Source organism: Ceratotherium simum, chromosome 27 (assembly GCF_057802395.1).
Source record: "Ceratotherium simum simum isolate JZ-2026a chromosome 27, ASM5780239v1, whole genome shotgun sequence".
Lineage (NCBI taxonomy): Eukaryota > Metazoa > Chordata > Mammalia > Perissodactyla > Rhinocerotidae > Ceratotherium > Ceratotherium simum.
The window spans coordinates 19,296,619-19,308,706 of record NC_141926.1 but is presented as its reverse complement, the minus strand read 5'-3'; positions in this window follow the sequence as shown (position 1 = coordinate 19,308,706).

Here is a 12,088-nt window from a genome sequence, read left to right as displayed (position 1 = left end):
GCCCATCCGAATTTAATCCACACGGGTAGCTGAGAACAGATCATTACTTCCTTGGCTTTTGGAGTATTGTGGCATTTGTGTTGCTGACTGAAGACTCCGCTTTGCCACAGGGAGAGAAAAATCTAACGAGGCCATTTGTGACTGCCAAGTTTTTCTTTCTTTCCATGACAAGAAACAGTACACTGGTTGTGGGTAAGATCTAGTATTTTATCACGCTAAGATAGAGAGCCTCACCCGCTGGGCAGCCAGAGTAAATATTCTCCAAGTTTTGGCTGATCTGCAAGCCCAGAACCTTTGCCTTAATCCCCTCAAATCTTTGCCACCTTTAATGAAGAATTATTTTTATTAGTGTCATGTTATTTCCGTTCCCTTAAACTAATTCACTTATATATGAAAATTAAACGTATTTATATGTAGTGAACCATAAACACTTGCCAGACTTATCTGTAATTTTAGGTAAGATATAGAGGATGGTAGAGAGAAAAATATCCAAGAGACATTGGATTGTTTGTGAAAAGTCTCTGTGGAATTGAGGGCTATTGTTGTCAAAACAGTTAAACCAGCAAAGGCAACATACATTAAAACAAAAAAATCACGTAGTTCTGTGTCTGAAACTGCAAGCAGCCAGGCACTTTTATTCTTTATGCTAATGGGTTTAGTGGGTGGTGGATTAGTTGCATTTTAATGTCCAGAGGCAAAAAGATGAAACTATTCCTATGACAGTAACAGATGAAAAAAATGAATGGTCAGAGGATGCAGCGATAGCATTGAAATTAGTTCAGTAAAATGTAGATATAATGAGAATGTTGGTGTCAGAGCAGTTTGCATTATAATAGATTGAACCATTTTTGGACTTTAATTCTGGGTTCTTTTATATATGGCTATTGTCCTTTTTTTTTTTTTAAAGAAAACATCTGTGTCCCATTACTTTTTTTTTCCTTTTCCTCAAAGTTTCCTGATGTTAGAATTTTGTCTACTGTCTAGGACAGGAAAAAGAAAAATTTCCCTCTCGCTCTCCTTTGAGTGAGTGAGAGAATTCTAGTTGTGTCTTTCTGCAAAAGCACGTGCTGCCATGCAAATGACCATCTGATGGTGGTGTTAGGGAGCCTGCTGCTGTGGTTTTGCGTCCATCCTTCTAGATAAGGCTGAGAAGCGCTCCCTTCCCGTCTCGACATTGAAAGGCAAGACGACGAATGTCAGCACCTCTGAGCAGTGCAGGGAAAGCCCAGGTGTCCTTCTGAGACCCATGGTGCAGGTGCAGCTTCATTTTAATGGAGACAACAAAATTCTTCCTTTAACCTTCTTCTAGAAAGGAAAGAGGGGAGAATACCACCATGATATGTATTTTCTTTTTTTTTCTTTTTTTAAATTTTTCCCCCCAAAGCCCCAGTAGATAGTTGTATGTCATAGCTGCACATCCTTCTAGCTGCTGTATGTGGGACGCGGCCTCAGCATGGCCAGAGAAGCCGTGCGTCGGTGCGCTCCCGGGATCCGAACCCCGGGCCGCCAGCAGTGGAGCACGCGTACTTAACTGCTAAGCCACCGGGCCAGCCCGATATGTATTTTCTTTTGTTACCTATTTGTTCCCGAGTTTTCGCCTTTTAGATAATAATATCGTTAGAACGAGAGGATTTAAAAAATTCCTTCTAGTAAGTTATCATTAGCAATTTTCCATCCCAAACTGGCCTCCTTGGCCCTTCGATAATCTCATGCTCTGCTGTACATCGCAGTGAAAACTGGGGATGTAAACTCATTCTCTTGGCCCAGTGGCTAAGCATGTACTTAGCTGTTGGGAATAGTGTGGGTAACTTCATAGCATGAAGATCTTGTAGGAATAATTATCCCAGTCCCCTATCTCTGTGGCCTACTGAGAGGGGACTTGCTGTTTTACCTTTTTAGCACCTTGAAGTTAATCTTCTTCTGCCATAATTTGAAAACAATACATAATGTATTTATATAACTTGGCTGTGACATTTAAGATGAACTCGGCCTTGGAAGTTCAACGTTTACCGTTGTGAAAAGCAGCACATACCTTATCCCACCTGGTGCCTGGGAGAAAAACTAAATACTTTCTGGCTCCTTCCCCGACATGAGTCATCTTTCCTGGTGAGATTACCCTAAATCCTGTTGGGAAAGTTTCCTGATTCCATTGGGGGGGGGTTCCTCTGCACTATACCTTTGGGTACAGATGGGGAAGCAGCAGCTGGCAACTATGTGGAGAAGACAGGGTAGAGTGTTGGTGGAGGCAAGACTTCATTTTAAGGGAAGGTATTACAAGCTCTAACAAGGAGTCTTAAGGGAAAAAGAAATGGGTGTCCAAGAGAGCTGGTGGTGAGAGGAGTGAACTGAGCAGAGTACTTCTCATATCTGCCAGGAGCTGAGTAAGTCACCTCAGATCAATGGGCCTTAGTTTCCCGCTCAGTAAAATACAGGCATCCATCTAAATGATCGCTAATGTCCCTGCACCTTTAATATTTTTTGTTCTTTTTTTTTTTTTTTAAAGATTTTATTTATTTATTTTTCCCCCAAAGCCCCAGTACATAGTTGTCTGTCATAGCTGCACATCCTTCTAGTCGCTGTATGTGGGACCCGGCCTCAGCATGGCTGGAGGAGTGGTGCCTCGGTGCGCACCCGGGATCCGAACCCGGGCCGCCGGCAGCGGAGCGCACGCACTTAACCGCTAAGCCACGGGGCCGGCCCAATATTTTTTGTTCTTAAATATTTGGGCAAAACTTTGGTAACTCGAGTGAGAAAGGTAGCTTGGGGACCTGAGGACTCTTTCTTCATTCATTTTTTAAAGACAGCCATGAAGTCAAGTGTAATAAACTCCTTTTCTCTTAGAGGTAAAGATACAAAATCTTTAGCCAGAAACATTTTCAGAGACTCTTCGACGAGTCCCCCGGTCAAGCCCTGCATGCATGTTGGCTTCTGTCAGGGAATGCTCAGAGAGACAGTGCTGCAGGGGGTGGGGGGTGGGGGTGGGGGAGTCGGGAGTGGTGTCTCTCCTGGGAGTCCAGTGTTTTCTGGATTATCTTTCTGTTTGAAGAAGAATATCTTTCCATATGTGCAGAGCTTTTATGAGTAGCCAAAGTTTAATACGAGCCAGGAGAGACCAGACATGAGATTATAAATACACATTGAAATCGGCAAGGTGTAGTCTCCAGGAACTCATCTCTCTTAGGCACATTTCCTTGTAGACAATTTTGCTTCCTCAATTCTTAAAGCTTATTAAAGATTCTATGCTGTGCGTGTCTTTGGCTGACTACTCCTGAGGTGTTTCTATTGCACTGAATTTGTCATTTTCCTCTTAAGCATCTATATTTCATGGTGCAATTCACCAAAGCTTTTGTCATAATTTCTAAGCTGAAGTAAAATTCTTCAGTAATCGGTGTAATTTTCATCAAACGATTGCTTTCCTTTTCTTACTGTTGGAGCTCTATCACTTGATGTGAAAGGGTTCTTGGCCGTAGATAAAACCCTCTGGTTTGGAAGGATGAATAAATACGATGGCGGTCATTTAGGAGCTTGCTTTTTGCCACACAAGCCTATTTTTCTCCGCCAGGCCCTCCCAGCCCATTTCCCCCATGCCCACGTGGAAGAAACTACATAGGCATAGACATTTTATTTAGGCCCAGCCAACATACTATGAAGAATATTTGAGACAATTTAGTCTACGACTGGATCTTGAGAAAGCAAAACAAGATATGTTGGTTTTCTCTAGTTTTTATATAATATTTGAGTAAGTCATTCCTTTTCCTCCCATTTCTCCTCCTCCTTGATCCTTTCTCTGTGCTAGTTGCCGAAGTGTGATAACTCAAATTCATGCGTTTATTTAACAAATACTCATTGAGCAATGACCATGTGTGAGGCACTGTTCTAGGTACTAAGGATTCACCACTGAACAAGACAGAGAAAAAATTCTGCTTTTGTGGAGTTTATATTGTAATGAGAGGAGGCAATAAGCAAATAAAAGAGTAAAATATATGAGTCAGAACCATCACCAAAAATGACGGAAGGAAGGGGTGTAGGAAATGCTGGGCGCAGGGAGGGAGTTCAGTGTTACCCAGCTTGAGTCAAGAACGATATCATCAAAGTGATGACCTTTAATCAAAGACCTAAAGGAGACAAGGGAATAAGCTGAATGGATATCCAGTGGGTTGTGATTTTTGGCCTAAGCAAATGGAAAAGTAAGAGTTGTCCTTTATTGAGAAGGGAAAAGCTCAGGGAGGAGCAAGACATCTGGAGTTTGATGTTGAACATTTTAAGCGTATGATTTCTGTTAAATATTTAAATGGGGCCATCAGCAGGCAACAGCGAATCTGGAGCTCAGGAGACACGTCCAGAATGGAAACTAAAAAGAAATTGCTCTACCCAAGGGAATTAAGCCACATCCTCGTGTACCCCGAACAGTCTTTCATTACTAGTTAATTATGATAGGTAGATCAAGAAAGGGGAATGGCCGTCGCCTCTTCTTATTCCAATAGAATATATATATTTTTCCTAACGTGGTGGTTTTAAAACATGTCCACAAGTTCTTTGACTTGCTTCTCATCAGGAGACGGAGGCTGTGTCCCCTCCCTTGGATCTGGGCAGGCCCGTGTGACTGTTTCAACGAATTGGGTACCACAGAAGTGATGTCACAGAACTTCCGAAACTAGGGCATAAAGGGTGATACAGTTTCTGTCCTCTTTTTTGGGATGCTCACCCTTGGAACCCTGCCACCATGACATGAGAAAGCCCCGGCCACACGGAGAGGCACATGTGGAGAGGAACGGAGGCCCCCAACTGGACTCCCAAGCTGACAGCTGGCACCAACTCGCCAGTCATGTGAGTGCGCCATCTTGGAAGCAGATCTTCCACTTACAGTTGAGCTGGCGCAGCTGATGCTCTGTGGCGCAGATACGAACCTTCCCCGCTGAGCCCTACCCAAACTGCAGATCTGTGGCAAAATAAAAATTGTTAGTGTACAATCACTGTTTGGGGTAATAATGGTTACTTGGAGACTTAACTTGTAAGGTCTTGAGAGTGGGACCATGTCTTTTTTTTTTTTAATCACTGTATCTCCTGTCCCTGGCATTGTCTGAGTGCATACAGTAGGCATTCAACAACTGTTTTACATGAATGAATGACCCAAGATGAAGCAGCTGTGGCCATCTCACAAACGGAAGGAGAGAAGTTTGGGATCACTAAGAAAGGTTCCTAGTTTGGAGAAACAGAGTTCAGTTTAAGAAAAACTCAGTTCAGGATGGTTAAAAATGCTCTTCAGCGTGCTCTGAGGAGTGTAAACCAGGCTATCCAAGAATACTTAGTTATCTAAGAAAACATTGACAATTAAGTCATTTACTTTGGGAATTACTCTGAAATCTTTTCAAATAGAGGGATGTTAGAAATGAGACCTTGCCTGCTACTTGCTGGAAAAGATGGAGGACAGCTTTTGTTGCATTCATAGCCACAAAAGAGCTTCATATTCTGATTTGATCTGCAAATGTATTCCACAAAGTAAATATATATAATCAAAGCAAGAGAATTACATAAGTGATCTGTGCTCCAATTTTTCCTATATGCAGAAAATCCTACCACTGTAGGGCCTTTATGTTTGTGGGAGAGGGAATAAAAAGAGAATGGCCTCAGCGACCTTTCAAGAATCCTCTACAAGAGAATTATCCCTGAGCCCTGAGCCACCAGCCTAATAGGAAAATGGTGTGTAAAGTGAGGCCAAAATTAGTCTCTCTTTCTTCATTTCAACTTGATGGCGATACACGACATTATCCAAGTCCCTGTAGTCCTGCGGTATGTTGAGAGGCCACTCACATACACTACTGCTGGGAGTGAACTTCCATTTTTGGAAATCAATTTGGTACTGTGAGTAAAGAAATAAGAATTAAAAATACCTCCTACCTCTTGGACACTCTCCTAAGTAGCTAACACTTACATAGTTTTACCATATATCAGACAATGCTCTAAACACTTTACAGATATTAACATATTTAATCCTCACAACCACTGTCTGAAGTACTATTATCTTATTTTACAAATGAGGAAACTAAGACCCAAATGAGGCTTTTTTTTTGAAGCGGATGCTAAACTGCCTTTTATTAAAAAACAAAAGCTAAACAAAATAATGATTTGTGGTCAAAGATATCAGTCCACACATTATTTATAATAGTAAAAAATTTCCAGAAGAAGATGAATTAAATGTCCTTATGTGGTCATTAAAAATGTTTATTTTAAGGAATTTTTAAGGGACACGAGACTACGTACATATTAAAGTAAGTGAAAAAGTAGGATATAGTCTACAAGATATGAAAAAACATGGTGAATGAGGTAAATGCGTGTGATTTAAAATACTGAAGTATAGGGGCTGGCCCACTGGCATAGTGGTTAAGTTTGCATGCTTTGCTTCGGCGGCCCGGGGTTTGCAGGTTTGGATCCCAGGCATGGACCTACCCACCACTTATCAAGCCATGCTGTGGCAGGCATCCCACATATAAAGTAGAGGAAGATGGGCATGGATGTTAGCCTAGGGCGAATCTTCCTCAGCAAAAAGAGGAGGATTGACAACAGATGTTAGCTCAGGGCCAATCTTCCTCACCAAAAAAGGAAAAAAAAATGCTGAAGTAAATATGCAAAAGTCTTAACAATACTACTCTCTGGATGGTGGGATTATGAGTGAATCCTTTTTCTTCTTCATTCTGTATTTTCTGCAATAAGCATGCTTTGCATTTATAATCACAATGCATGTTATTGAAACAAAAATAGGAATCTGGGCCTGGAACTCGGGGAAAAGGTTTATGTTTGAGCTATTGCTTTGCACACAAGTTATAACTAATATTTTCCATGTGGCTGAGATTACTCAGAAACAGTGTATAGGAGAGAAATCAGAACCTTGCGGTTCACCAACATCCAAAGTGGTGATTCTCATGACCTTTCATGGCTCATATAATCGTGGCAGAGAGTGCTTATTCAAAATGAAGGGTCCTAGGTCTCCAGAGATTATCTAAGTCAGTCCAAGAAGCAATCCAGGAAATTGCATTTTTTGGTAAGGCTTACAGGTAATTCTGATGCAGGTGAATGAGAGAGCCCTTTGAGAAACAGATCTAAAGAACAGCACTGCACGAAGAAGCCAGGTAGGAGGAAAACCAGCCATGGCCAGGAAGTCAAAGGACTTTTGAGACAATATCTGTAAAACAAATTAAAAGCTCATTGGGATACAAGTGGTTCATCGCCCTCACTGCATATTAGAATCACCTGGGGGAGCTTTTAAAACATATTAGTGTTGGGCCGGCTCCGTGGCTTAGCGGTTAAGTGCGCGCGCTCTGATGCTGGCGGCCCGGGTTCGGATCCCGGGAGCGCCCTGAGGCACCACTTCTCCGTCCAACGTGAGGCCGAGTCCCACGTACAGCAACTAGAAGGATGTGAACCTATGACATACAACTATCTACTGGGGCTTTGGGGGGAAAAAACTGAATAAATAAAATCTTTAAAAAAAAAAAAAAAACATATTAGTGTGGAGATCTCCTCGTGACGGTGGTTAAACCTCCCTCTGCAGCATTCCTAAGGGGAAGAGAAACCACAACCTTCAAATTATGTGTAAGCAGAGGAAACAAACAAAACAAAATTCCAACAGAGTGTCCACTGCTGGCCTGCTGCTGCCACCGCAAAACAACAGATGGGTGCAGAAATCAGGGGAGGGGAATCAGAAAATTCTGGGAAAAAGAGTGAGGGAGCAGGGGACGTCGAGAAAAAGCAGACAAAACCACCTCCAAAAGAGAAAGTGAAACAATGTATGCGAATAATGAACACAGAGGGGGACTTGGTAGTTCAGAGCCCTGGCTACACACAGGAAGCCCGAAAGCCTGCAGGACACAGGGCAGAGCGGGAGAAGCACTGCTTCCAGGCAGAATGGGATTTATGGAGAAGGGGAGGTGAGGTGTTCCTGGGAGACAGGCAGTGAAGGAAAAGAAGGAAATAAGGAGCAAAGCGAAGGATCCTACAGAAAACAGGAGCGAGACACAGCAGGTCTTTCCCTCTTCTCCCTGCCCACCGATGCCATCCGTGAAAGGAACTGCACAGAAGAGAGCAGAACGGACAGAACATGCTCTTCACTAAGCACCCTGCCCACGGTGATGTGAATAGGAACAGAAAAAAGCAGACTATTTCCATAGAGAAAGACTACAAAGTCAGAAATGGTGAATAAAATTCCTCTGCTGGTGACGTCTGCCCCGTAAAAAAAGCATAAAGTTGAGGGAAACTGTAACACAACACTCAATGTTAATTAAATATTCTCCAACATGTATCTGGGGATATGGAAAATACCCTGAATCAGACATACAAAAACTAAGTAGAGAAATCAAGAAAAAACCAGGAAGAGATGACACGGGAGCTGATGGAACTCGGGCAAGAAATAGAAGAAAATCACAAAATCTTATCAGTAACGAAGAACAGATTATAGGCGGCCCAAAGGAGAATGGGTTCAAATAAAAACTTAATAAAGGGCACTGAATAAAAGAAGGAAAACAACCAAGAATGAAAATGAAATAAAGAAAATAAAAAAGATCAGAGAGAGAGAGGTTGAAATGGAAACGAGGCAAAGGAGGCTGAATGCTCACAGTATTGGTGTCTCTGCAGAAGCAAATAAAAGTAATGGAACAGAATATTTAAAACCCTGATCCAAGAGAAAGTTCCAGAAATAAAAGAACTGAATCTACACATTGAAAGGGCCCGGGGGGGTACCTAGAAAAACTGACCATAAATAATCAACTCTGAGACATAGCCTTATACCATCATTAGACTTTAAAGAAAAAAATTCTCAGAGACTCCAGGCAAAAAAATGAAAAAAATTTACAAAAGAAAGAGAAGTAGGTTGGCCTCAGGTTTCTCAAAAATAACATATAAAGCAAGGAAACAGTGGAGCAGCATTTTCAAGAAACTTAAGGAAAAACGAGCTGCCCTTTAAGTTTCAAGGTCATAGAAAACCAGTTTTGAATCTGCCAGAACTCCAGGAATACTGTGCACATGTGTTCTTGCCAAGTTTACTGGAGGGCAAGCTTCATCCCATCAAAAGATGTCTGAGAGCAAACGACTGGTGGAGCGCATTTCACTTATTCAACTGGAGAGCTAAGACTAAAATGGGGTGGGACCATGAGTTGAAGAAAAATATGTAGACATTGATGTATGGATAAAGTAGAACAAATACAACTGAAAAGAATGGGAGAAGGGAAAGAAAATGGGGAAAGTAAGACCAATTGATTGTCGTATAGATGGTAGCAAGAGTCAAAGAATATCATTTAGAAAAGACAGACAGACAGTAAAAGCTTATGAAAAAAGAGATTAAGAGCACCACAAAAAGCATTAGTACAAAAGTAACTACTAGAATAAAAATGCAAGCTTGCTATAAACCACACACACACCAAGAGCCCTCCCCCCAAAGAGACATAGTAAATATAATACACTCGGTAATTACAACAGGAGATGTGAGCGAATGGAGACCAAACAGCAGTCATATCATAAAACTGAATAGGCCTAACTTGCCTCTTAAAAGATTTTCAAATTGGCTCATATAGCAGAAACTCAACTCTGCGTTGTGTGCAAGACACACGCATAAAACGCAGCAACTGAAAAAGCTAAAAATAAAGCGGTGGATGAAGATTTTTCGGGCAAATGGAAACAGTAAGATAGCAGGGGTTGCAATCCTGATACCAAAGTAGACTTCAAGCCCAAAACAAAAGACATAAACAGAAAATTCAGATATATAAAATTGCCCTTGAACATATGAAAGATTATCCAACTCTGCTCATAGTAAGACAGATACAAGCTAAAACTACATCGAGATGCCATTCCTCACCCATCAGATTGGCCATGAACTCTGTCAAAATCTCATTGATCTGTGGCCTGGGTAACTGCTACTATAATTCTATTGGGTAACACTTCAGTTTTGTGTAAATTATCTATTGATTAATCCCCACACCATCTGCAGAATCCTTCCAATATACCTCAATTTGAGAACCAAGATTATAAGGCATTATCTTCTTTGTTCATAATTCTATCCACTTGCTTTAAATCTTTTTTTCGTTAGCTCTGAAATGATCAAAGTTAAAGCTTGCAGTTACTGGGACCAAACGCTGGCCTGGGAGTGACAACCCAAACATTTGAGAAAGTTCGGTTTCATTTCATTTGTGTTATTGGAAACACACTGTTATATCAGAGCTTATTTTCCCCATTAGCTACCTCTCGTTGGGTCAGGCAAAATGAACTGTAGCTTATAAGCTGTCATATGTTACACATCTTCATGTAGCAGTCATGTCTAATTGCCCTTCACAGGGCAAGGGAGATGATTATTTTATTTTCATGAAAATAGGACACATTCTGATGACTTTTCATTGAGTCTGTGCATACTGCATAGTGATGACAGGGAATGATTTTGATTAATTTTCTGTGCTTAGTGTTTCAGTTTAAGAAGTTGCCATCTAAACTAACAACCCAATTAAAAAATGGGCAAAAGACCTGAACAGACATTTCTCCAAAGAAGATATACAGATGGCCAACAGACACATGAAAAGATGTTCAACATCAACTATCAGGGAAATGCAAATCAAAACTACAATGAGATATCACCTCACGCCTGTCAGAATGGCTATAATTAACAAGACAGGAAACAACAAGTGTTGGAGAGGATGTGGAGAGAAAGGAACTCTCATACACTGCTGGTGGGAGTGCAAACTGGTGCAGCCACTATGGAAAACAGTATGGAGATTCCTCAAAAAATCAAGGATAGAACTACCATATGATCCAGCTATTCCACTGCTGGCTATTTATCCAAAGAACTTGAAAACACCAATGTGTAAAGATACATGCACCCCTGTGTTCACTGCAGCGTTATTCACAATAGCCAAGACTTGGAAGCAACCTAAGTGCCCATCAAGGGACGAATGGATAAAGAAGATGTGGTATATATACACAATGGAATACTACTCAGCCATAAGAAACGATGAAATCCAGCCATTTGTGACAACATGGATGGACATTGAGGGTATTATGCAAAGTGAAATAAGTCAGATGGAGAAGGTCAAATACCATATGATCTCACTCATTAAGTAGTAGATAATAACAACAACAAACAAACACATAGAGACAGAGATTGGATTGGTGGTTACCAGAGGGGAAGGGGGGAGGGAGGAGGGTGAAAGGGCTAACTAGGCACATGTGTGTGGTGATGGGTTGTTAATTAGTATTTGAGTGGTGAACATGAGAACATGAATGTACACCTGAAATTTATACAATGTTATAAACCAACATTACTGCAATAAACAAAAAAAAAAAAAAAAAGAAAAGTCCTGGGGCCAGCCTGGTGGCACAAGCAGTTAAGTGTGCGTGCTCTGCTGCGGCAGCCCGGGGTTCGCCAGTTCAGATCCCGGGTGCGCACTGACGCACCGCCTGACAAGCCATGCTGTGGCGGCGTCCCATATAAAGTGGAGGAAAATGGGTACGGATGTTAGCCCAGGGCCAGTCTTCCTCGGCAAAAAGAGAGGAAGATTGGCAGATGTTAGCACAGGGCTGATCTCCTCACACACACACACACAAAAGTATTTAAAAGAAAAAAAAGTCCTTCAGTAATCAAAAAAAAAAAACAAAACACAAAAAAAGTTGCCATCTAAAGCTAAAAGGTGCTGGCTGATGCTCATGTTCAACTGATACCAAGCATAACAGAGCCAACACACCAGGCTCAACGTGTTCTTAGGCCTTTGGAAGAGCAGCTGGATAGGCTTCTCCAATTAAAAATCACGGACATAGGACAATGTCATACAATAGATACAGAGCAGTGGTTCTCAAATGGGGGTGACTTTGCCCCCCTCCTAAGGGCCATCTGGCAATGTCTACAGACATTTTTGATTGTAACTGGAGAGTGCTACTGGTATCTAGCGGGCAGAGACCAGGAATGCTCCTAAATATCCTGTAATGCTCACGACAGCCCCCCCAAACAAGCAATTATTCCCCACAGAATGTCAATAGCGCCAGGGCTGAGAAATCCCGCTTTACAGATAACTCAGCTGGTCTTAATTTCTATTTCCCTAGAATTTTTCTCTTCTTA